Consider the following 23,409-nt stretch of genomic DNA (forward strand, 5'->3'; position numbering starts at 1 on the left):
GGAACCTGGTGGCAGGTTGTTGACATGAGAGCCCTTTTATCATGGAGGTGGCAGCAATTTAGTCTTAAAGCATAAATACATATTCAAGTTATGGATTTGCTTTCTCTTCTCACAATGCTTCTTCCCGCATTCGTTTACTTAAGGAAGGTTTATCTTTCATCATGGTATCTGTGAGATAATAGAAAATATATATATTGGTCTCTACCCCCTGTTCCTGGCACAGAGCTCCTAAAACCCTTGTAATTCCCTTGTAAAGTGATAAGAGCACTTGGAGCATCTTTTGTTCTATTGAGGCAGCTCTGGGTGGGCTGCTAGACGGCTCCTGGGTGGGGGCTGGTCACCAGAAAGACCCATTCAGCACTGACCTTGACCAGACTCACATTTTATGGTAAAGACGTGCAACGGTGGGCTCATGCTCTCAGAGTTTGTTGGTCTTAGCACACGCCTCATCACCTAGAAGCAACTGGCTTGAAGGGATGGTGGAAAGACCCACTGAAAGTTGAGGTGCTCTCCCAGAGAGTGCAGGATACGCCCTAACCCAGGGACCACTCTGTGGAGTATCTGCCTCATAGTCAGGATCCAGGCATCTAAGAACCAAAGAGTAGAAGTGAGAACTGCCTCTCTCATTATTCCTTACAGCTCACTTTCAGAATTTTCCCTTTCTAGCTCTATAACCTTGGATTCAGTGGGTTTGGAGGCCCAGGTATCCAAAGGAAGAATGTTTTTCCATGTAACATAGTCAGGCAATCTTGTTAAATTGAAAATCAAAGACCACCTCTTTGGTGGTTTTTGGCTCTTTTTTGTGTTTTTTGATAAACAGTTCACCAAGTGAACTAAAGACTGTATTTATTTATTTATTAAATTTTAATGGAGTCATAATAGCGTATAACATGGTGAAATTGCAGTTGTACGTTATTATTTGTCAGTCACTACATATATGTGCCCCTTTGCCCCTTTTGCCCACCCCCCGGCCCCCTTCCCTTCTGGTAACCACTAAACGGTTCTCTTTGTGTGTTTGTTTATCTTCCACATATGAGTGGAATCATGCAGTATTTGTCTTTCTCTGTCTGGCATATTTTGCTTAACATAATACCCTCAAGGTCCATCCATATTGTTGCAAATGGGACAATTTTGTCTTTTTTATGGCTGAGTAGTATTCCATTGCATATGTATACACCACATATTTTTTTATCCATTAATCCTTTGATGGGCACTTGGGTTGCTTCCACCTCTTGGCTATTGTGAATAATGCTGCAGTGAACATAGGGGGCATAAGTCTCTTTGATTGTTGCTTTCATGTTCTTTGGATAAATACCCAGTAGTGGGTAGCTGGGTCCTATGGTATTTCTATTTTTAATTTTTTGAGAAATTTCCATATTGTTTTCCAAGGTGGCTGCACCAGTTTGCATTCCCACTAGCAGTGTATGAGTGTTCCCTTTTCTCCACACCCTCTCCAACATTGGTTGTTTTTGGTCTTTGTGATTATAGCCATTCTAATGGGTGTAAGGTGATATCTTAGCGTAGTTTTGATTTGCATTTCCCTGATGATTGGTGATGTTGAGCATCTTTTCATGTGCCTATTGGCCATCTGAATATCTTCTTTGGAAAAATATCTGTTCATATTATCTGCCCATTTTTTGATCAGGTTATTTGTTTTTTCGTTGTTGAGTTGTGTGAGTTCTTTGTATATTTTGAATATTAACCCCTTGCTGGATATATGATTTGCAAATATTTTCTCCCACTTGTTGGGTTGTCTTTTCATTTTATTCCTGGTTTCCTTTACTTTGCATAAGCTCTTTAGTCTGATGAAGTCCCACCTGTTTTTCTTCTGTTTCCATTGCCAAGTAGACATGGTATTCAAAAAGATCCTTTCCAGACTGATGTCAAAGAGTGTACTGCCTATATTTTCTTCTAGGAGTTTTATGGTTTCAGGTCTTACCTTGAAGTCCTTGATCCATTTTGAGTTAATTTTTGTGTATGGTGAAAGATAATGGTCTACTTTCATTCCTTTGCATATGGCTGTCCAGTTTTCCCAACACCGTTTATTGAAGAGACTTTCCTTTCTCCATTGTATGTTCTTAGCAACTTTGTTGAAGATTAGCTGTCTCTAGATGTGTGGTTTTACTTCTGGGCTTTCAAATCTGTTCCACTGATCTGGGTCTGTTTTTGTACCAGTACCATGCTGTTTTGATTACTGTAGCTTTGTAGTATATTTTGAAGTCAGAGATTATGATGCCTTCAGCTTTGTTCTCTTTTCTCAGGATTGCTTTAGCTACTCGGGCTCTTTTGTTGCCCCATATGTTCTTTGTTATATGTCCGTGAAGAATGTCATTGGGCTTCTGAATGAATTCTACACTGAATCTGTAGATTGCTTTGGGTAGCATGGACATTCTAACTATATTTATTGTTCCAATCCATGTGCACAGAATATCTTTCTGTTTCTTTATGTCATCGTTGATTTCTTTCAATAATGTCTTATAGTTTTCATTGTATAGGTCTTTCACCTCCTTGGTTAAATTTATTCCAAGGTATTTTATTCTTTTTGTTGTGATTGTCAATGGGATTATATTCTTGAGTTCTCTTTCTGCTAGCTCATTACGAGAGTATAGAAGCACAAGTGATTTTTGTAAGTTGATTTTGTATCCTGCAACTTTCCTGTAGTTGTTGATTATTTCTAATAGTTTTCTGATGGATTATTTAGGGTTTTCTATATATAAGATCATGTCATCTGCAAACAGCAAGAGCTTCACTTCTTCATTGCCTATTTGGATTTCTTTTATTTCTTTTTCGTGCCTAATTGTTCTGGCCAAAACCTTCAGTACTATGTTGAATAAGAGTGACAAGAATGGGCACCCTCGCCAAAGACTTTATTTGTTAAAAATAGATAACACCAGGGGCTGGCCCCGTGGCTGAGTGGTTAAGTTTGCGTGCTCCACTGTAGGCGGCCCAGTGTTTCTGTGGTTCGAATCCTGGGCATGGACACGGCACTGATCATCAAACCACGCTGAGGCAGCGTCCCAGATGCCACAACTAGAAGGACCCACAACGAAGAATATACAACTATGTACCAGGGGGCTTTGGGGAGAAAAAGGAAAAAAAATAAAATCTTTGAAAAAAAATAGATAACACCAAAGTACTATGTAGTATCCATATTCATTGTAGAAATAATTACTGGAATTTTCAAAACATCAAATGAATAATAAAAAAGCTGAATGAAAAAGCTGACTAAATGACGATGACTATAAATTTCAATTAATATACAGATTTTCATTCAAGGTCTGGGCTTGATTTCCGCAGAGTATTCTCCATATGCATTCCCTGGGCCTGTTGGTTACCAAGATGGGGACCCTTGAAAGTCCAGTGTGGCTTAGTCTTGATTTCAAAGAGGCAAATGAAGAGGTAACTATTGGTTGGGTAGTTGGGGGACAAGTCTCAATTAACAACGAGAAGATGGGTGGCGGCTGCACAATGGAGGCAAGATGGACTCTATTTGAAACCCAGGGGATTTACTTCAGCGACCAATCAGGACGAGATTCCCCAAAGACTGACATAGACAGGATAGAGGTCTGACCGTGAGGAACGAGGTTGACACTACGTCTTAGTCTGTTTCAGCTGCCCTACTAAAAATACGTTAAACTAGGTGGCTTATAAACCACCATTTATTTCTCAGAGTTCTGGCGGCCGGAAAGTCCAAGATCACCGCGCCGGCAGCTTCGGCGTCTGGTGAGAGCCCCCTTCTGGTTCATACACAGTGTCTTTTCGCTGCGTCCTCACGTGGTAAAAGGGATGAGGAAGCTCTCTCTGGGGCTTCTTTTATACGGGCACGAATCCCACTCCGAATTCCCTCTCCCATACCATAATTTGGGAATGCTCACGTCCTCTACATAAAACACCATAGTATTTGCATATAACCTACAGAATCCTCCCATATACTTTAAATCATCTCGACATTACTCATAACACCTAATCCAATGTAAACACTATGCAAATAGTTGTTATGCTATGTGGTTTAGGGAATAATGACAAGAAAAATAGTCTGTACGTGTTCAGTAGAGACGCAACCAATATAGGCATTTTGACCGATGCGCCCCGCCCGCGGATGCGGAGCCCGCGGATGCGGAGCCCGCGGATGCGGAGCCCGCGGATGCGGAGCCCGCGGATGCGGAGCCCGCGGATGCGGAGCCCGCGGATGCGGAGCCCGCGGATGCGGAGCCCGCGGATGCGGAGCCCGCGGATGCGGAGCCCGCGGATGCGGAGCCCGCGGATGCGGAGCCCGCGGATGCGGAGCCCGCGGATGCGGAGCCCGCGGATGCGGAGCCCGCGGATGCGGAGCCCGCGGATGCGGAGCCCGCGGATGCGGAGCCCGCGGATGCGGAGCCCGCGGATGCGGAGCCCGCGGATGGACCACTGTATTGAATTACGCAATATTCTATTAGTTTTATAAAAGAAAGGGTAGGGAGACTATATCTCCACATTTTCTTAAATTTTGTACTAATTAGGAATTAGGTTTAGCTTCAAGTGATATTGAAAAGACCAGTGACTTAAAAAGATAAAAGATTATTTCTCTCCGCAAATGTCTGGGGGAAGGCAGTCCGGAACCGAGGCAGAGGCTCTGCTGCATGACACACTCACAGAGCCAGTTCCTTCTAGTTCACTGGCCCTCAATCCTTAGGGCGTGATTTTGTCCTCAGTCCAAGAAAGTGTCCATCAGTGGGACGGAGAATGAGAAGAAGATTGGACAAAGACATCCACAAGGAAGATTCCTGGGGGCTGCCACACAGTTCTATTTATATCCCAGCTGGTCACATCTAGCTACAAGGGAGCCTGGGGAATATAGTTTTATTCCTGGCAGCCATATGCCCAAATAAAAATTCTAATATTATTTCAGAGGAGGAGAATTGATATTGGAAGTAATTAACAGCCTTTGTCACACTTACTCGTTTAAAAGAACTCTGAAGAATATCAACAAACTAGTGGTAGTGGTTCCCTGGGCAGAAGGTTGGCAGGTGAAAATGGGGTCAGTGAGGGGTCAGTGACAGGCAGAGTTTTCACTACATTTCTTGTTACATATTTTGACTTGTGAACCATGTATATATATTACCTATTTACAAACTTAGATTAATTTAAAACTTCCTCCTTAATGCTAAGTAAATAAAAGAAAAAACAATTTTTAAATGTTGATTTGAGCTGAGTTGAAAGAGGAAGGTATAACCAGCATATATTAATCTTCGATTGCTGTATAACAAATGCCACAAATTTAGCAGCACAAAGTAACAGGAATTGATCATCTCATGGTTTCTGTGTGTCAGAAGTCTGGCCCGTTTTAACTGAGTCTTCTGTTCCAGGTCTCATATGGCTGAAATCAAGACGTTGGATGGCTGTGTCATCTTCAGGAGGTTTGACTGGGGAAAGACCCACTTCCAAGCCCATTTAGATTGTTAGTGGAATTCCTTTTCTTACCATTGTCAGCTGTCACCCGAGTGACACTCTCGACTCCTCAGGCTGCTCTCAGGTCCCAGCAACATGTCCCCCTCCATCACAGTGGCATGCCTTTGTCAAATCTTGCTCAGGCTGGTTTGCTCATACACCAGCCAGGGAAAACCCTCTGCTCTTAAGAGGCTCGTGTGGTTAGGTTAGGCACAGCCAAATAATCCTCCTTTCTAAAAGCCAACTGTGCCCGTATAGACCGATGAAATAGAATAGAGAGCCCAGAAATAAACCCTCATGTAGACGATAAGATGATTTTTGACAAGGGTGCCAAGACCACTCAATGGGGAAAGGACAGTCTATTCAACAAGTGGTGGTGCTGTGAAAATGGGCTCTCCACAGCAAATAATGCAATTGGACCCTTATCTTGCACCATATACAAAAAATAACTCAAAACAGATCAAAGATCTAAACATAAGACCCAAATTTATAGAATTCCTAGAAGAAGACAGGGAAAACTTCTGATAGTGGATTTGGCAATGATTTCCTGGATATGATGGCAAAAGCATAGCAACAAAAGCAAAAATATACAGATGGTACTTTACCAAGCTTAAAAACTTCTGCTCATCAAAGCAAACAACAGTGAAAGACAACCTATGGAATGGGAGAAAATATTTGTAAATCTGTTAAGGAGTTAAAATCCACAACGTATAAAGAGCTCCTACAACTAAACAACAAAAAATCCCAAATAACCTAATTAAACAATGAGAAAGGACATGAATACCATTTCTTCAAAGATGATATAAATGGCCAAGAAGCATGTGAAAATACGCTCAACATCACTAATCGTTTGAGAAATGCAAATCAAAACCACAATGAGTTCCCATCTCATACCCATTTGGATGGTTGCCACCAACAAACAGAAAATAACAAGTGTTGGCAAGGATGTGGAGAAGTGGGAACCCTTGTGCACTGTTGGTGGGATTGTAAAATGGCACAATTGCTATGGAAAACAGTATGGAGGTTCCTAAAAAAATTTTTAAAAATTAAAATAGAACTGCTGTGTAACTCAGTAGTCCCACTTCTAGATGCTTATCCGAATGGTTTGAACACCCACAGGAAATAGGGAGATGGAGGAAGGACTGGAAGCATTATTTCTAGCACTTTTAACGTTGTCCCAGATGTCAAGGATTAAACCATACCCATGAAAATGTGAGCTTGAATAATTTAGTGCCTAACTAAATACTCTAAAGGTTAGAAGTTTGACAGGGTTGTGAATACGGTATTTTACAGAGCAAAGATACACAAAAGAACGTGTAATCACTGGTTTGCAAAGAAGACTTAATTTAATCATAGGATATAAAGCATAATTTAGCTATAAGAGAGAGAGACAATAAACCAAGCAGTTAAAACTTAGTTTATACCGTAACTTAGTTTTATCATCCTAACAGCAAAGGAAAAAACAATCGTGTATATATATATATATATACGATTATATATATATATAATATAATAAGTATAATATAAATATAATAAGATATATATATATATATATAACTTGTTTGCAGAGAGAGTGGACCCCTCTAACCTTCTTCCTCTTAGATTAGGCAAACCTAAACTTGAGTCTGAGGAGCACGCCAGCTGCCCACAATTTTTCCCAGCTCGACTTCTGTTTCCTAGTGTCCTCATTTTTAGAAGTCAAATGACCGACATTGTTCTTGTGGGAAGGAAGATTAGTGTAGCCCGTTTAACGATTTGGGTCATTAACCTGTTAGATGACCCCGAATTTCACTCAGCTTAATGTTCCCAAAATATCACAAGGAGTCTGAAGGGCCATTTTTCTCAGCAAATCAAAGTCCAAAGAGACTGGAACTTGGCTGTTTTCCTGCCCTGGGAATGAACGCCAGTTAAGAGAAGACCTGAGCTAGAAAATAGAGGTAACGCCTCTTTCCCAGCCACGATGTTTGCAGTCTTTCAGGAACACCTGGTGATTTGTTGCTGAGAGCATAACCTAGTTTCAAAGCTGTTCGTGCAGAAGAACCACTTCAGTGTTTTCGAGCAGCGCACTGATTGGTACCCTGGGTTGTCAACAACGCTCTGTCCCATTTCAGACCAGGCTTTCACACTGAGAGATGGAAATATGCTGATGAAGTGTTGTAATTGGCCACAATTGTGGGGGCTGCCAATGTGAGTGTCTCCTGACAGAAGGGTCTGCCTACATAGTAAGGAGCCAGACTGTGTGGTCTGTGGACACGGACATTGCAGCGTAAATTCTCTTCCACTCTGAACCTACCTTGGGTTGTATCTTTTCTCCTTTGCTAATTTGAGGGCTCTTTGAGCAATCTCTAGACTCCAGGGACACTGTCAAAACTATAAGCACCTTCCATGGTCTCTTTCCTGCCTTGTCCAAGCCTATGTATATCCTATAAGGAAACAATGAGTCATTCAGATCAGCCTAGAAATTTGTCTAAAAACCATTCTCTCCCAAGCACCACTGGAACCTATTATCTGATTTCTGTCCTATTGATTTTGTATTTGGGTTTTTTTCCCCTCTCTTCCAGGTCTTTTCTGGTTTCCGGTTGATTGTCCACCGGGTTTGGGGATTCAGCTTCTCCCCGAGATAGCGTCGGGATGTGAAAGCGCAGCCTGGGATCCAGAGCACCCAGGCGTGGACGGTGGGCTGGTCTGGGAGGTTTCATTTCCAGTAAATTGCTTTCTGGAGGCAGCATTTACATTCTGTCCCCAGTCCTATGTGTGTTGCAAGGCAATTCTCGATGGCATTTCTATACTTTTTGGACTATATGTTTAAGTAAGTTCGAAGGGCAAACAGAAGCTTGGAAACTAGACCTAATAGCACTTAGAAATGTCTCTCTCCCCAGACACATTCCAGGACAGGAAATTCCTCCTCTCCCTGGAGAGATCTGCTTACATTCTAGAGGAAAGGTAAGTCTTCTCTCTTTCTCTGGAGAGGAGAATGGCAGGGCACCAGCAGCCCTGTAGCAATCAGTTTTTCCTCATTTGAGGGTTCCTCTTTTTGGTGCATCCCAATGCCTGCCCAGGTAACATCTGGTCCTCATTGCATCACACTGTGAGGATTGGGAACCAATGCAACATTGATTGTGTTGTGATTGATAAACAATCTGTCTCTAATCCAAAGGGTGTGTGTTCTGCTGTCATTACATGTATATGAAACCATATGCCACAGGCTTGCTTGTTAGCTTGCAAGGAAGGAAAAATCTCCAACTCTTCAGTTTCTGACTCAATAGTCTCCCTCAGTATTCCAATGAGATTCCAAATTCTGGAATAGGAGAATGCAGGGAATGGAATCCCAAATTCTGGAATAGACTAAAATTCAGGCCCCATTCCAGATTCTTATAATATGCATGTTGACATGTAGAAGACCTCGCTGTAATCTAATCACATTTCCTCTGGAAGATTCCATCACTCTACAGTAAAAGGTCCCAGCTGGTTATGTTTCTCATTTTCTATAACAAGAAAGAGCTTTTATGAGGAATGACATGCCAGAAATAAATAGGGTGGGTGAGAACAATAAGAAGAGATTTTGATTTAAAGTATGGAGGAAAGCGGTTTATTTGGTCGTAGAAACAGGTTAAAGGCAACACTGCAATTTTGGGACGATTGCTCAGAGGATTTTTGTAAAGCTGAGTTCAGTAAGCCAGTTAGGGAAAATCAAAGCGAAACCAAAACAAGCAATAATTTAATGTGAAAATATGTCCAATTCATTAAAATATAGTACACAACCTTGGAAAATATTTTGTTTTCCTTGGAATAAGAAAATATCTAAGCGCCTCTGGAGAGAGTGAGATATTTTCTCTTCCTAGAAGTGTTTGGAAAGTCTCCTCCCAGCTTCTTGAGAATTCGCATGACTTTTGTCATTTATCTGCTTTGCAAAATAAGTTAGAGCTTGCCTTTTGCCCTGAGACTTTGTGCTTCCTGGGCCCAAAGTGAGCAGCCATGTATTAAGTAATCACTGATGGCACATACTTTTAAATGCAATCTACATATTTGCATTTGTTGCTACATCCAAGGGGAACAAGGCCTATTTAGTAGGCTTTAGGACCTGTAGCCCAGAGTTACAAGACCAGATGTTTGAAATCAATACAACCCACTGTTGTTTAAGGATATTTTGGCAAGAGTCCCATGGCTGGATAGTAGCGTGGCCAAGAATGAGAGGGCGTGTGCCTCCCAGCGTCTGCAGTGTCCCTGCATTGTTCTGCCCTCACTAACCATGTGGAAGAGCTCTCAGGTGAATGCCAGCTCTCACCTGTGCAGAGTTTACAGGATAGTTTCAGAGCTAATGTTTCTTTTGACTGTTCTCTGCACTTGCCATCAGGATGGTATCGTGACGCGGAGCTTGGGTTTGGTGTCAGTCAGACTTGGACTTGAATCTTGGCTCTGCCACATTAGCTTGTGACCTCAAATGAGCTATCTAACTCCCTGAGCCCCTCAGCGTTCTTGTCTGTAAAGGGCATAGAGCAAGAATCTTACTTGTAAAAAGTAAATGAGATGATATATGCAAAGTGTTTAACACGGTGCTTGGCATGTAGTAGGCATGAAATGAGTAACTGATATCATTATAATGAGCAGATACATAGCGCAAGGCTAGGAGCCTTCTTCATATTCAACCTGCCTTTCAGATACACCTCAATATGTGTTCTCTTTTCTTAATCATTCTGTCATTTCATTGTGTCCTACTTTGTGCTTCTTCCCACCCTCAGAGGCCTACCTTATATTCAGTCCTGTTTGCTTGACTTTACATTGACTTTCTCCTGACTCTGAATAGCAAGAAGAAAGTCAGCTCTTTCTTCGTTCCCTCTCAAGTCTTCCTTCTCCACAAAGCCTCCACAGATTTCTCTAGCTCCCAAGGATCCCTCCCTTTTCTGAACTACTGAATTATCTCTTGGATCTGTAAGCCATTTAATTGATTGCTCTGTTCCTTCATTGCTTGTTCAGTCTCCTCAGATAGTCTATAAGCTTCTGTAAGATTCCACTCCTTTGTTGGACTGTCATAGCAGAATGCTGAAGCTATCAAAGGGACTCAGTGCACAATTAATAGGTGAAGCGATGTATTGTGCCCACCAATGACACAAGCCAACTTCAAGAGCAATTCAGGATTACAGAGATCCATAATTTCCAAACGAAAATCAGGACATGTAATTTGGCAAGTGCGAATTGATTTAGAAGAAAGTGGAGCAGAATAGTTGAAATCAAGACTGTTCCAGAAAATGCGGGAGGGCTCATCATGATTCAGCTAGAGGTAGACGTCAATATAGAAAATTATTTTTCTCAGTGATTCTTCTTGGCATGCAAAATCTTTTTAAAACTCTAGTTTGCAAATTTTTGTGGCCAGTGAAAACCTGATGACCTCTCCTAATGTTTCTTTCTTCTTCCTCCTTCCACTTGTTCTCCTCCTCCTCGTTTTTAACAAATTAATTTCATGTAGAAGAATTGGGACAATAACACAGATCAGGAAAAGCGAATAGACAAGGAGAATCTTAAGGTAACTACTGATCAATTTTAACTTTAAAATTTATAAGAATGGTCTGGGTGGAAAGTGTAACTCGTATGTATGCCGTTAGAAATATGCTTTGCGCAAAAGAAGTGTTCCCCCCAAAATTGGGTCTAAGCTGATTTCTGGAAAGGCTTATCATGTTTTGAATGCATAGAACACCTTTATACTTATAGACATTCTACATGGAATCCTCTGTCAAGAGACAGGTGTATTAGTTGTGTGTTGCTACATAAAATTACTCCAACATTCAGCAGCTTAAAACAATGACGTTTATTGTCCCACAGTTTCTGGGGGTCAAGAATCCGGTGCTGCTTTTCTGGGTCCTCGGTTTAGGCTTTCTCATGAGGCTGCCATCAAGGTGTCAGCAGAGCTGCAGTCATCTCCAGGCCCAACTGGAAATGGATGCATTTCCAAGTTCACACACATGGCTGCTGGCCAGAAGCTTCCCACAGTTCCTTGCTCCTGGCGCCTCCACAGGGCAGCTCACAACATGGACACTTGCTTCCCCAGAGCAAGCCCAGTGAGGAGAGCCAGAGAGAGAGAGTACCAGCAAGACAGAAGTCATAACCGTTTATAACTTAACCTCAGAAGTGACATCCCATCACTATTTTTGTATTTCTGTTTATTAGAAATGACTCCCTAGATCCAGCCCACACTCCGAGGGAGGGGATTATACAAGGAAGTGAATACCAGACAGTGTGGATTATTTGTGGCCATCCCAGAGGACTGGGGACAAAGGTGAGGAATTGCCTTTGTGAATCTGGATTTTTGCATTTCAAGATTGTGTGACAGACCTCTGTCAGAATGGAGTTGAGAACTCCCTTATTCCTGTTTCATCTATTTGTATCTTCTAAGGAAATCTTTGTGGGGACAACTCATTTTGTCATTTCAAGGGAACCTCTTCCTCCTCCATGCTCATTCCTAAAAGTATAGGTTAAATCAAAAAGTACCAAAGAAAGGACCATAAAAGAAAGGAAGCTGGAATTAAACATTTTTTTCTTACTATAAAAAATTTTCGAGATACAGAAAAGTAGAGAAAACAGTAAACTGCCAAAGGTCCATTATCCAGAAAAAGTAGTTCTGGCGTTTATTGAGTACCCGTGCGAATCATTGTACAAAAATTTTGCAGAACACTGTTTGTGCTTAATTCTCTCAACAACCTTGTAAAATAAATATTATTTGACTTAAGGATAAGATAAATATACTCTCTGTTTGGAGAACACTGAGACTCAAGTTGGGTAAAAAAAATTGCTCGATTATACGCCTAGTAGCTGGCACAGCTAGGATTTATTTTCTCTACTTATTTTCTACTCCAGTGTTTCTCCTTTCCCTCTTTCCTCCTTTATGCTGTTATTGTCCTACAATCACATCTTTATACATTGTAAGCCCATAAACAGTTTTATAATTATTGCTTTATGCAGTTATCTTTTAAATCAGAAGAAAAGTTATGAACAAAGGTACATTTGTACTGTCTTTTATACTTGCTTATGTAGTTACCTCACTGGTGCTCCTTGTTTCTTTGTAGGCCTAGAGTTATTGTTTACTGTCCTTCCATCTTGCTTGAAGGCCTCACTTCAGGATTTCTTATAGGGCAGGTCTGCTGGTGCAGAGCTGGCATGTGAACCCAGGTCTCGTACTGCCAAGTTCAAGACGATTTCTATCACACCTTAGGAGCAGTGAGAACTGAGTCCCAGGCCTGTCTTCCCATGGGGAGCTCAATTTTATTGTCCTGGATGTTGATTCGGCCCGAGTTTCTCATCGCTCTCCCAAATCCTTCTCATCCATCCTTCGTGGCCACAGAAGCTTTCAGGAGCAAGTGGCTTGCACTATTTTCTTGGTCCGTCTTGTCCAATATCCTACTACTACAGCCAGCCAGAGGTTAAGAAGCAGTGAATTGGAGCAGTGAATTGGGGTAGAGGTGAGAACTAAAACTTGCAGGTGGGATGGGAGTTCAGGTTGCCAAAAATAAGTGGATAATCTAGTCAGAAATCTAGTTGTAAGAAAAGCAGTGAGTTCTTGCTGAAGACAAATAGTAAGATTAGGAATTGAGTGATCAAATCAGAAGACAGATCAAAGTCAAGCCAAATCTAAACAAGTGATCAGCTCAGAGCATCGTACCTCGGAGATCCGGGCATTGGTGAACCGGGCCTAGCTAGAAACAGTGAGTAGAAATTAGCCGCCTTGTAGTCAGTGCTTGAAGCGGTAAGTGGTCATATCAGAGTTGCATAGTACTTGCCTGGTAGAAAGTTCTACACTGGACATGATCTAGGAGGGAGGAGGGAGCCCCTAGGATTCCTCTTCTGGGTCACATCCTTCCCATGGTGTTAAATCAGCATTTCTTAACTTTGACTAATGTGTGCAGGGCTTTCCAGGGTGTGAAAGAGACATGGACATCTTGAGGCTCCAGGTATAATTTAATAAAAAAGAAAATGTGCTATATTTTAAACGTTTAATTTTGTCCGTGTATCTCAGCTACAGTATGTGTCTTCATTGGGAGAGAGCATAGAGACATCTAAGTTTCTGGTCTTTGAGACCCGTGATCAGGGGGCCTTCTGGTCAACTTTTCTCTCCCCAGCCACCCTGCGATAGCTCAGAAGGCAGGGGTCCATTTAAAAAGTGTTGGTTTTGTAAAACTGATTTAGGCTTATCACAAAAAATTAAGTGCTACAGAAAAGTTAAAGAAGAAAGTGAAAAACAAGCAAAACACCCACTATCAACTACCCAGAAATACTCATCATTAACATTTTGGCATTAACATTTGATCATCTCAGTCATCATCCCTCTATACATGTATCCATAAACATATTTGTATGTATCCATATATACACATGTATAATTCTATAAAAATAGGATCGATTATAAATACTTTTCAAAAATAAAAGTCTTAAATTTACCTTTACTTGAATTTAACAGGAGAAAAGCAAATGAAATTGATAGAATTGCTAAACCTCAGACTAATAAGAATTTCTTCATGTCAAGTAATTTTATTTTCTAAAAGATAATTCTAAAATTTCAAGATTCTTTCACTTCAAAGCAAATAGACACCAAAAACAGTCTATGTACGGACTTCCTGCTCTGAAGATGAGAAACTTGGCACTATCCTTACCTCACCCCTTCAAGACTGTATTTCTGTTACACTTATTATTATTTTTACATTATCAAGATTCATAAATTTGCTCTCTCCTGGAACCACAATTCTCACAGTGTTGCTTTTTCTTTAAACCGCTGAATGAGTTTAATGGCCCACCAGTTATTGATCATAGAACGTCCATTTCTAGATTCTTTATTTTCACTTATCTGTTGGTTTGCTGGATTTTGTTGTTGGATGACTTTTTCGAAGAGCTTATGAGCACTGAATTTCGTGAACTGTTGTTTATTTGAGAAAGTCTGTTTCTTGCCTTTACGCTTAAAGTACAATTGATTGGGTGCAAAATTCCCCTTTTCTTCCCTCAGAACTTTATAAACAGAGCTCCAGTGTGTCCCGGCATTAAAGGATGTGCAGAGAAGTCTGAGGCTAGCCTAATTCTGTACCTCCCACTGGGTCCTCACACTTGTAGAAGATTTTCTTTTTCTACGTGGATGTCCTTAAAGCTTTTAGTTTATTTCAAGATATGTCTAGGCGTTAAATATTCTTTATCAGATTTTCCTGGGAAAATTTTTCTTGTGAGTTGTCTTCTCTTTTTGTTATTAAATCTTTCAGAGCTTTTTGCTTTAATATTTACTTCTTTTGTTTAGGAATACCAATTATTTTTATATTAAATCCCCCTTGTCTGTATTGCATGTCAGTAGTCATCGCTCTAATAATTTTCATCTTTTTCCATTTCATATCATGTGTTTCTTCAAGGCAGTCTTGCATAGCCTTAATTGTGTTTAGTCATGTTTTTTATTTTTGGTTATTTCTACACAGCCTTTATCTGTGAAAAGATTTGGTAACCACCCTGGACTTGTCTGTTAGCAATTTAAACATCAACGTCATGGTACATAGTTCTTGGCCTTGTTCATTTTGCTTCTTTCTTAGATCAGTAATTCCTTGCTCCATTGTTTTGAATGCGTCAATCTATCTCTTATCTCTTCAAGAGCGGAAGGAATCTCAGAAAGTTGTTTTTATAATTTGTTACTGATTTCTCAGAAACTTTAAAGAATGAATGGAAGAAGTTGCAAGACAGTAGACGAAATGGGGAAGAAGATTCCAAGAAAAGAGAACAGCATGTGAAAAATACTTGGACTGGAAAGATTGTAGGGCTAAGGAAATGACAGAAGGATCATGTGGGTCAAGAAGCACAAGCATGAGGGATGGTGGTGCTAGAGGAAGTTAGAGAGGCCAGACTGTATGTGGCTTTTCAGCCTATGGAGTTTGGATTGTATTCTTAGTATATTGAATGAGTAGCCAGCCCTGGTGGTCTAGGGGTGAAGATTCGGCACTCTCACCACTGTAGCCCGAGTCCATTTCCCAAATCAGGGAACCACACCGCCTATCTGTTGGTTGTCATGCTGTGGCAGCCACATGTCACTTTGGTGCTGAAAGCTATGCCACCGAGATTTCAAATACCAGCAGGGTCACTCATGGTGGACAGGTTTCAGTAGAGCTTCCAGACTAAGGCAGACTAGGAAGAAGGACCTGGCACCCACTTCCAAAAAATTAGCCATGAAAACCCCATGAAGAGCAGCGGAGCATTGTCTGATAGTGTGCTGGAAGGTGAGGAGATGGCGCGAAAAGACCCAGCAGGGTTCCGCTCTGCCATCCACAGGGTCACTAGGAGTCCGAATCCTCTCGATGACACTAACACCATTAGACTTTGCAGAAGCTTTGGTAGAGAAATCTTTCCCCCAAACCCCAGAGACCCCAGAGCACCTTCCTGCCTCCAGGATTGTGGCCACTGTCTACACATCAGCCTGAACAATCCTTTTACAACTTAAATCGGATAACATCCCTCTCCTGCTTAAGAACCTTTCATGGTTTCCTGTCACTGTATTTGGATAAAATCCAGAGTTCTTACCCTGCCTTGTGAAGCCCTACAGGACAGGGGCCCTGTATAACTCTCCATTGTCGTCACCTCCTGCCTTCCCCACTATCTCCCCTTGCTGTATCCACACTGGACATCTTTTGGTTCTTTGGACGTGTCAGTCTCACATTCCTCCTGACTATTCTAGACCTTCCCTCTGCCTGCAATATTCTTCCTCTTGGGTTTCTCTTGGCTGGCTTCCTCTAACAGCAAATGCAAAGGCTCAGAGGTGATAGCTTGCTTGACCTGCTTAGGAAAGAGCAGAGTGACCACTGCTTCTAGAGTAGAGTGAGCAATGGGAAGGAGGGAGGAAGAAAGCCTGAGCAGAGAGCAAAGGCAACATCTCGTTGGCCTTGTTGGCAATGGTGAAGACTTTGGCTTTTATTCTAGATCAGAAGAGAAACCATAAGGGATTTTGCCAGAGGAATGACACAATCTGGCTTATATTTATAATGAATTACTCTGCTTTGTGTGGAGGGCAGTACAGTTTTCCCTCAGTATCCACGGGGGTTTGGGTCCAGGACCCCCTGCGGATACCAAACTCCACAGATGCTCAAGTGACGTAGTATCTGCATATAACCTATGCACATCCTCCCATTTACTTTAAGTTATCTCTAGATTACTTATAATACCCAATACAGCATAAATGCTATGTAAATAGTTCTTATACTGTATTGTTTAGGGAATAGTGACAAGAAAAAAAGTCTGTACATGATCAGTGCAGACACAGCCATCGTAGGCCTTTTGATGCACAATTGGTTGAATCTGTGGATGTGGAACCCGTGGAGACGGAGGGCCAACTTACACAGATTTAGAGTAGAAGCAGGAACAGCAAGTAATCAGCCCAAATGAGAGATGAAAGTGTGTTAGACGAAAGGGACAGTTTCTTAATCTTAAATGCGTCAGAGACTGTCCATGAAAATCCATTCTCCACCTTTTCCCTAGTGATGGAACTGTAGTCGGGCACATGGCTGCCTAGCCTCACCCCGTTTCCCAGGATCCCTCGCGGTTATGTGAGGCCCTGTGACTCAGTTCTCCCTAGTGGAATCAAAGAATATATGTGTGTCCCTTCTGAGGCTTTCCGGTAGTAGGCTTCCCTTCTCCAGGCTCTTTCTCTCTTTCCCACAGGTCAGTTTTGAGCATGCAGATGAGGGCAATGCAGTAGGATTGGGTGAAGAAACAGATTGGAAGTAACTGGGTTTCTGAATGACCACATGGAGCCAAGTTGCCTGCCAACCTGCTCTGCTGACTCCAGACTGTGATGTGAGAAATAAGCCACTGAATTATTACTGGGTCCCTGTGACAGCAGCCTAGCTTTTACCCCTGCTAATACACTTACCAAGTTAAGTAACCTCTTTGAGTGTCACTTTCGTTATCTGTAAAGGGAGAATAATGTTGATACATCCCTTGGAAGGCTGTGGTGATAAATATACAAGATAATCCAGACAAAGTGCTTGGTCCAGTGCCCTTCTCATGGTAATTTTTTAAATAAGTGGTTTCTACTAGAATTAAGAATGAAGATAATTCCATCTTTGGTTTGGATGATGCATATAGAGCTAGGAAAGCAGATGGAGTTGGTGAACTGACAGAAAGACCTGAACTGATTGAAACAGACTTGCCATGAGTGGAACCCTAGTATTCATATTTTTTAAAAGTTCCCCAGATAGCTCTGGTGAGTACCTTGGTTTGGATACACGTACTTTATATTGGCTATGTATGTCATATAGTATTCCATTAATTAAATGCCTTAATGCTTTCCTTTGAGAGAAAGATCAATCTAGAATTCCTGATATTCCCATAAGTGCTAGAAAAGGGAAGTATAATAGGCCAAATTACTCATATTCAATGAAACACATTTCTTGTTGACACTGATGTCGAAAACAAACAAACAAAAAAACTGCATGAGAGACTTCTATTTGGGGCGGTATTATCATCTACATTCTCCAAAGATTCTTCTTATTAGATCCTGCAAAAGACTTGAGTTTTCTGGCACTTCTGGGCTCAGGAGATAAGGGAAATCTTCAAGCCCATAAATCCAACCCAAGCAAACAAAGCTGTGAGCTGAAACTTGGGAGGTGGGTTGCGAGCAGACACGTTGAGTGAGGCTGCCTTACATGCTAAATCAGCACCGAGACAAGGAGACCGACTCCTGAGTCTGCTTACAGTTGAGGGGATGAGCCTGAGGCTCCAGGTGAAGCTGGAGATCCTGAAGGGAGCCAAATCGGTCCCAGATCAGTGGTGTCCTTGGGCTATTGGCTGAAGCAAATGTGAATCATCTCTGGAGGAGAGCATGCCCCACATAAGGGCCTAGGAGTTCAAGGGATAAAGATAAACCAAATATGAGCTGATAAGTGAAGACCAACAAACACACAAGGGAACACGCCCTCACAAGTGAAGAAAGAAACCCAAAGGACATCAGATACTGCAGTTCTCATTTTCCAAACAACATAACTCTGTAGACAGTTTGTTTTTTAAAAAACAGCCTTATTGAGATATACTTCACATACTGTACAATTTACCCTTTTAACCCATTTAAAGTGAGCAAGTCAATGGTTTTTAGTATATTCACAGATATGTGCAAGCATCACCAGAGTCAATTTTAGAACATTTTCATCACCTCAAAAAAAAAATTCCATATCCTTTAGCTGTCATCACTGTCTCCTGTTTCCTGCCCCCCCCCTAGTTTAGGCAACCACTGGTCTAGTTTCCATCTCTAGAGACCTCCCTATTCTGGACTTTCATATGAATGAAATCATAGAGTATGTGGTCTTTTGTGACTGGCTTCTTTCACTCAGCATAATGTTTTCAAGGTTCATCTACATTGTAGTATATATCAGTATGTCTTTCCTTTTTGTGGCTGAATAATATTCTGTACATTTCGTTGTATGACTATACCAGATTTTGTTTATCCATTTATCCATTGATAGACATTTGAGTTGTTCCCACATTTTGGTTATTACAAATAATGCTGCTATAAACAATCATGTACAAATGTCTGTGTTTTCACTTTTGTTGGGTATTTACTGAAGAATGAAATTGCTGGATTATATGGTACCCATGTGTTTAATCATTCGAGGAACTGCCGGGCTGTTTTCCAAAGTGGCTGCGCTATTCTACAGCCTCAACAGCAGGAGGGCTCTGATTCCTCCACGTCCTGGCCTTGTTATCTGACATTTTGATTCCAGCCATCCTGGTGGGTATGCAGTGGTAACTCATTGTGGTTTTGATTTGCATCTCCCTCAAGATGGCAAGCATCTCTTCGTGGGTTTGGATGCCATCTGCATATCTTCTTTGGAGGAGAAACTGACGTAAACATGGAGTGAGCTGGTGCATACTTAGATCAGGAACTTCTCGGAGGATCTTTCGTAAGACTGGGAGGATGGGTGTTCCACTCCCTCCAATTATTTGAAGTTTTAGTCCTTCTGAGGCATTTCAATTAGTTAAATCTGATCTGTAATTACCTCAGTTCTTCTTTGAGCAAAGGAGAACACTGAGGAGGCTGCCAAATTGACTGTACATCTGGGAGCTCTCCATTGAGAAGTCCAGAGAGGCTCTGCTGTGGTCAACCTCACGCTTACCTTGAAAGGATTTGCAGTTCCGAGCTCTTGGGAGGGTCCAGGTTCCTATCTGCATTAAGCTACAGAGAAGGGGAGAAACATTTTCCTGTCCTCTGTGAAAGAATTTTTAAAAAATGTACTTGAAAGCTGCTAATAGAGTGGATCTTAAATGTTCTCACCACTCAAAATAGATGGTAATTATACAACATGATGGAAATGCTAGCTGACACTATGGTGATAAGCATATTGCAATCTGTCAGTGTATCAAATCAATACATTGTACACCTTAAAGTTACACAAAATTCTATGTCAATTATACCTCAATAAACTTGGGAGGAAAAGTATGAATATTCCCCAAATCGACAAACAGAGATAAGATTCAGAATGTGCTTACTCAGAGCCGGCCCCAGGGCCGAGTGGTTAAGTTCGTGCACTCCACTTCGGACGGAGGCCCAGGGTTCGCCGGTTCGGATCCTGGGTGCGGACATGGCACCGCTCATCAGGCCACAGTGAGGCGGCATCCCACATGCCACAACCAGAGGCACTCACAACTAGAACATACAGCTATGTACTGCGGGGCTTGGGAAAGGAAAAAAAAAAAAAGATTGGCAACAGTTATTAGCTCAGGTGCCAATCTTTAAAAAAAAAAAAGTGCTTACTGAAGGACATGTTAGTCATTTTGGTGATTATTTTGTGGATTCTGGAGAAGAGAGTGAAAGAGACAGCTTAAGGGAGGGATGGAGTGTTAAGACAAGAACTATGAGACCCGGATTCTGTCTTTGATTGTGCCCCTTCCGACAATGGGAGCCCGAGTAAGTCACTTATCTTGTCTGAACTTCAGTTTCTTCTATAAAATGAGAATATTGAGAACATTTATAAGCATTGACCATGTGTCAGGCACTAGTCTTAACACTTTATGAATCCTTAAAGCAAACTAATGTATTATTGTCATCATTTCCATTTTACAGTTGAGGAACTTGAGGCGTCTAGAGATGAGCTGACTTACGTAAGATCACACACTTTTTAGGTGGTGCCCCTAAGATTTGAAACCAGGCCCTAACTTTCACTTGCCTAACTAGGTCATGTGGCTCACCTATCCGCATTCTCCATCCTGTTCTGTGTCCTGGGAAGATGACCCATGTGGGTGTCCTGCCCTCTGGCTCTGACTGAGTTCCAGCAATGATAAGAGATCAGGGAGTGAGAGGAGAGAAAGGTTAGATTCTTTCTTACCCCAGTTGCCTGCATGAGGGATAACCACAGATTGCTGCACGGCAACTGAAGATAGAGTCTGTTGTCATGTGCCCTTTCCACATAGTTCATCTATTCAGGTTACTTTTTTCCCAGCTCCCTGCTCTTCTAGGACTGATAATAGCTCTTTACCCTTGCCAGCCTGGTATACTGCGCCATCCCGTGCTGCTAGGGTCCTCACTGATTACACTTTGCAATCTATAAAGTTGCACACAAAGTACTGTATCCGAAGGAGGTTCATTTTGTGGTCACAATATTGTCTGCCTGGGACACTGGAGGTTCTGCTTACGTTCAGCCTCCTGGCTGGGTCTCTTGGACCAGAGAAAGTGGAAACATTGCAGCAGACAGCTCCAGGACTGAGACACTTAAGAAAGTGGGGAGTGTGGTGAGCAGATTTGCCCCTTAACATCCTGGCTAAAATTTGTAGAATGTCAGCATGTCCCAACCTTGCAAACTTATTCAGCTCCCGTCCACCAAAATTCTTTCATTCACTGAATGTGACGTGGAATTGACACAGACTCCCCCTTCTGCCTGGCATACTCCTTCTTTTTGCCTCGACAACTCCTTTGGATGTCAGCGTGGATGTTACTTGCTGGGGACATGCCGCTTAGTTCTGCCACAATAGATCAATATCCTCATTATATGCTGTACTTGCTTTTTGGAACTTTCCTTCACAACGCTCACCAGAGTTTATAATTATGCATTTGGTGATAATTTGATCCATGTCTCCTCCCTCAATAGAAAGGAAGCTCCAGAAAAACAGGTGTTGCTTCTGGCTTTGCTCACGATGGAATTTCCAGAAATGAGCACAGTGACTGACTCCAGTGTGCACTGAAAAATGCACGTTGAATGGATGGATGTGTGACTGGGCAACTGTAAAATGATGAAGATGGTAGACTGGGAAGAAAAATAGTTGGGGAGGTATACTGTCTAGTGGCTCCAGGTACATACAAGCAAAATGGGAACATGTTTTTTTTTGCCTGGGGCCTTACAAAAGTGTTGAAATGCTTGTGGAAAATATTTTCTTTTTCCCAGGAGAGCAGTGGAATATCCTTAGAAGTGGCTAGGCTGATAGCATTAATGGCAAGAGAAAAAACATATCACAGAGTTAATGGGAATTTCAACTGCCATCATGAGAAGAGGGGACTGGGGACAGCTATGAAGGGGTGGAGAGGGTTGTGTTAGTATTGTCACCATTGGAGCTGGAAGACAGAGCAGGAGAGGAGGAACCACGTGCATGTGCATTGCACGCCCTGAACTTCAGAGAGCATCAGGGACTACAAGAAGAACATGGAAGACACTCCCGAATCCAGTTGGGAGAGACTGAGGGAACACCAGTGATTTCATTGGTATAAGCTTGAAATAATGACTATTTTCTTTACTTTGTACTTCATATTGTTATCCACTCATCCCTTTTTTAAAATTTATTTTATTTTTTAAATTTTTTAATTGAGTCCATAATAGTTTACATCATCGTGAGCTTTCAGTTGTCCATTATTTCTTGTCTGTCACCACATAAGTGCTCCCCTTCACCCCCTGTGCCCACGCATACATCCCTTTTAATTACATATCTCCCAGGTGTGGGACAAGTATGTTAGAAGATGATGTCTTTTGACCTAGCTATTGTTTTGTTTGTTTGTTTGTTTGTTTTTGAGGAAGATTAGCCCTGAGCTAACATCTGCCACCAATCCTCCTCTTTTTTGCTGAGGAAGACTGGCCCTGAGCTAACATCTGTGCCCATCTTCCTCTATTTTATATGTGAGGTGCCTGCCATAGCATGGCTTGATAAGTGGTGTGGAGGTCCATGCCCACGATCTGAACCAGCGAACCCCCAGCCGCTGAAGCAGAGCATGAACTTAACCGCTGTGCCACCAGGCCAGCCACCTAGCCATTGTTTTTAATGATTTCTTCATCCTCTCTTCTCTACCAATAGTGATATTTCAGAGTTGATTATGGCTCCTTCTGTAACTGATCTTTTTCATACTATTTCTGTACATTGGCATCATATCTGAATTTAGAATCATGAACCATTGACTGATCTATTGCCTAACTCATTTGGATCCAAATTTGGCAGCATCTTTATTTTTTAGTGTGTTTTTATTTGGTTTCGCATTTTTCCATTTAGGTTGCACACTTGGATAAAAAACTTTCCTTAATAGAAGTTGCTTCTTTAAATCAGCTGATATACCTTAAATGGAAAAAAAAAACCCACTTCACATGTAAATAATAAAATAGCATTTCTAAGTTTAGCTACAAGTTTATTATTAAATTCTGGAGGGAACTGATTGAACTAACCCGAAATGCCATCCTTTTTTGACTAATTTGTGTAGACAGTTATAAATAGTGTGGTGAACTTTGTCTATAAGGCAAAAATCTTTGTGTCCTAAAGGGACTGTTTTTCTTTTTGACTAGGCAATTATTAAATTGTATGTCTGAAACTGGAAGCTGAGTAAAGCAGCTTATCAGTAGACAGCTTAATAAAAAAGAAATTGATTTGATAAAGTTCCATTAAAAAATGGTTTAGGTACTTTATGTTCTATGTATCTATCTATACAAGTAAAAATTACTTCTATGTAGATGCTGCATTGACAAGGTGTTTATATTGAAAGTTTATTCATTAGAACAAATTGTATACTGTTGA

The sequence above is a fragment of the Equus caballus genome, chromosome 20 (genome assembly GCF_041296265.1).
Source record: "Equus caballus isolate H_3958 breed thoroughbred chromosome 20, TB-T2T, whole genome shotgun sequence".
Taxonomy (NCBI): Eukaryota; Metazoa; Chordata; class Mammalia; order Perissodactyla; family Equidae; genus Equus; species Equus caballus.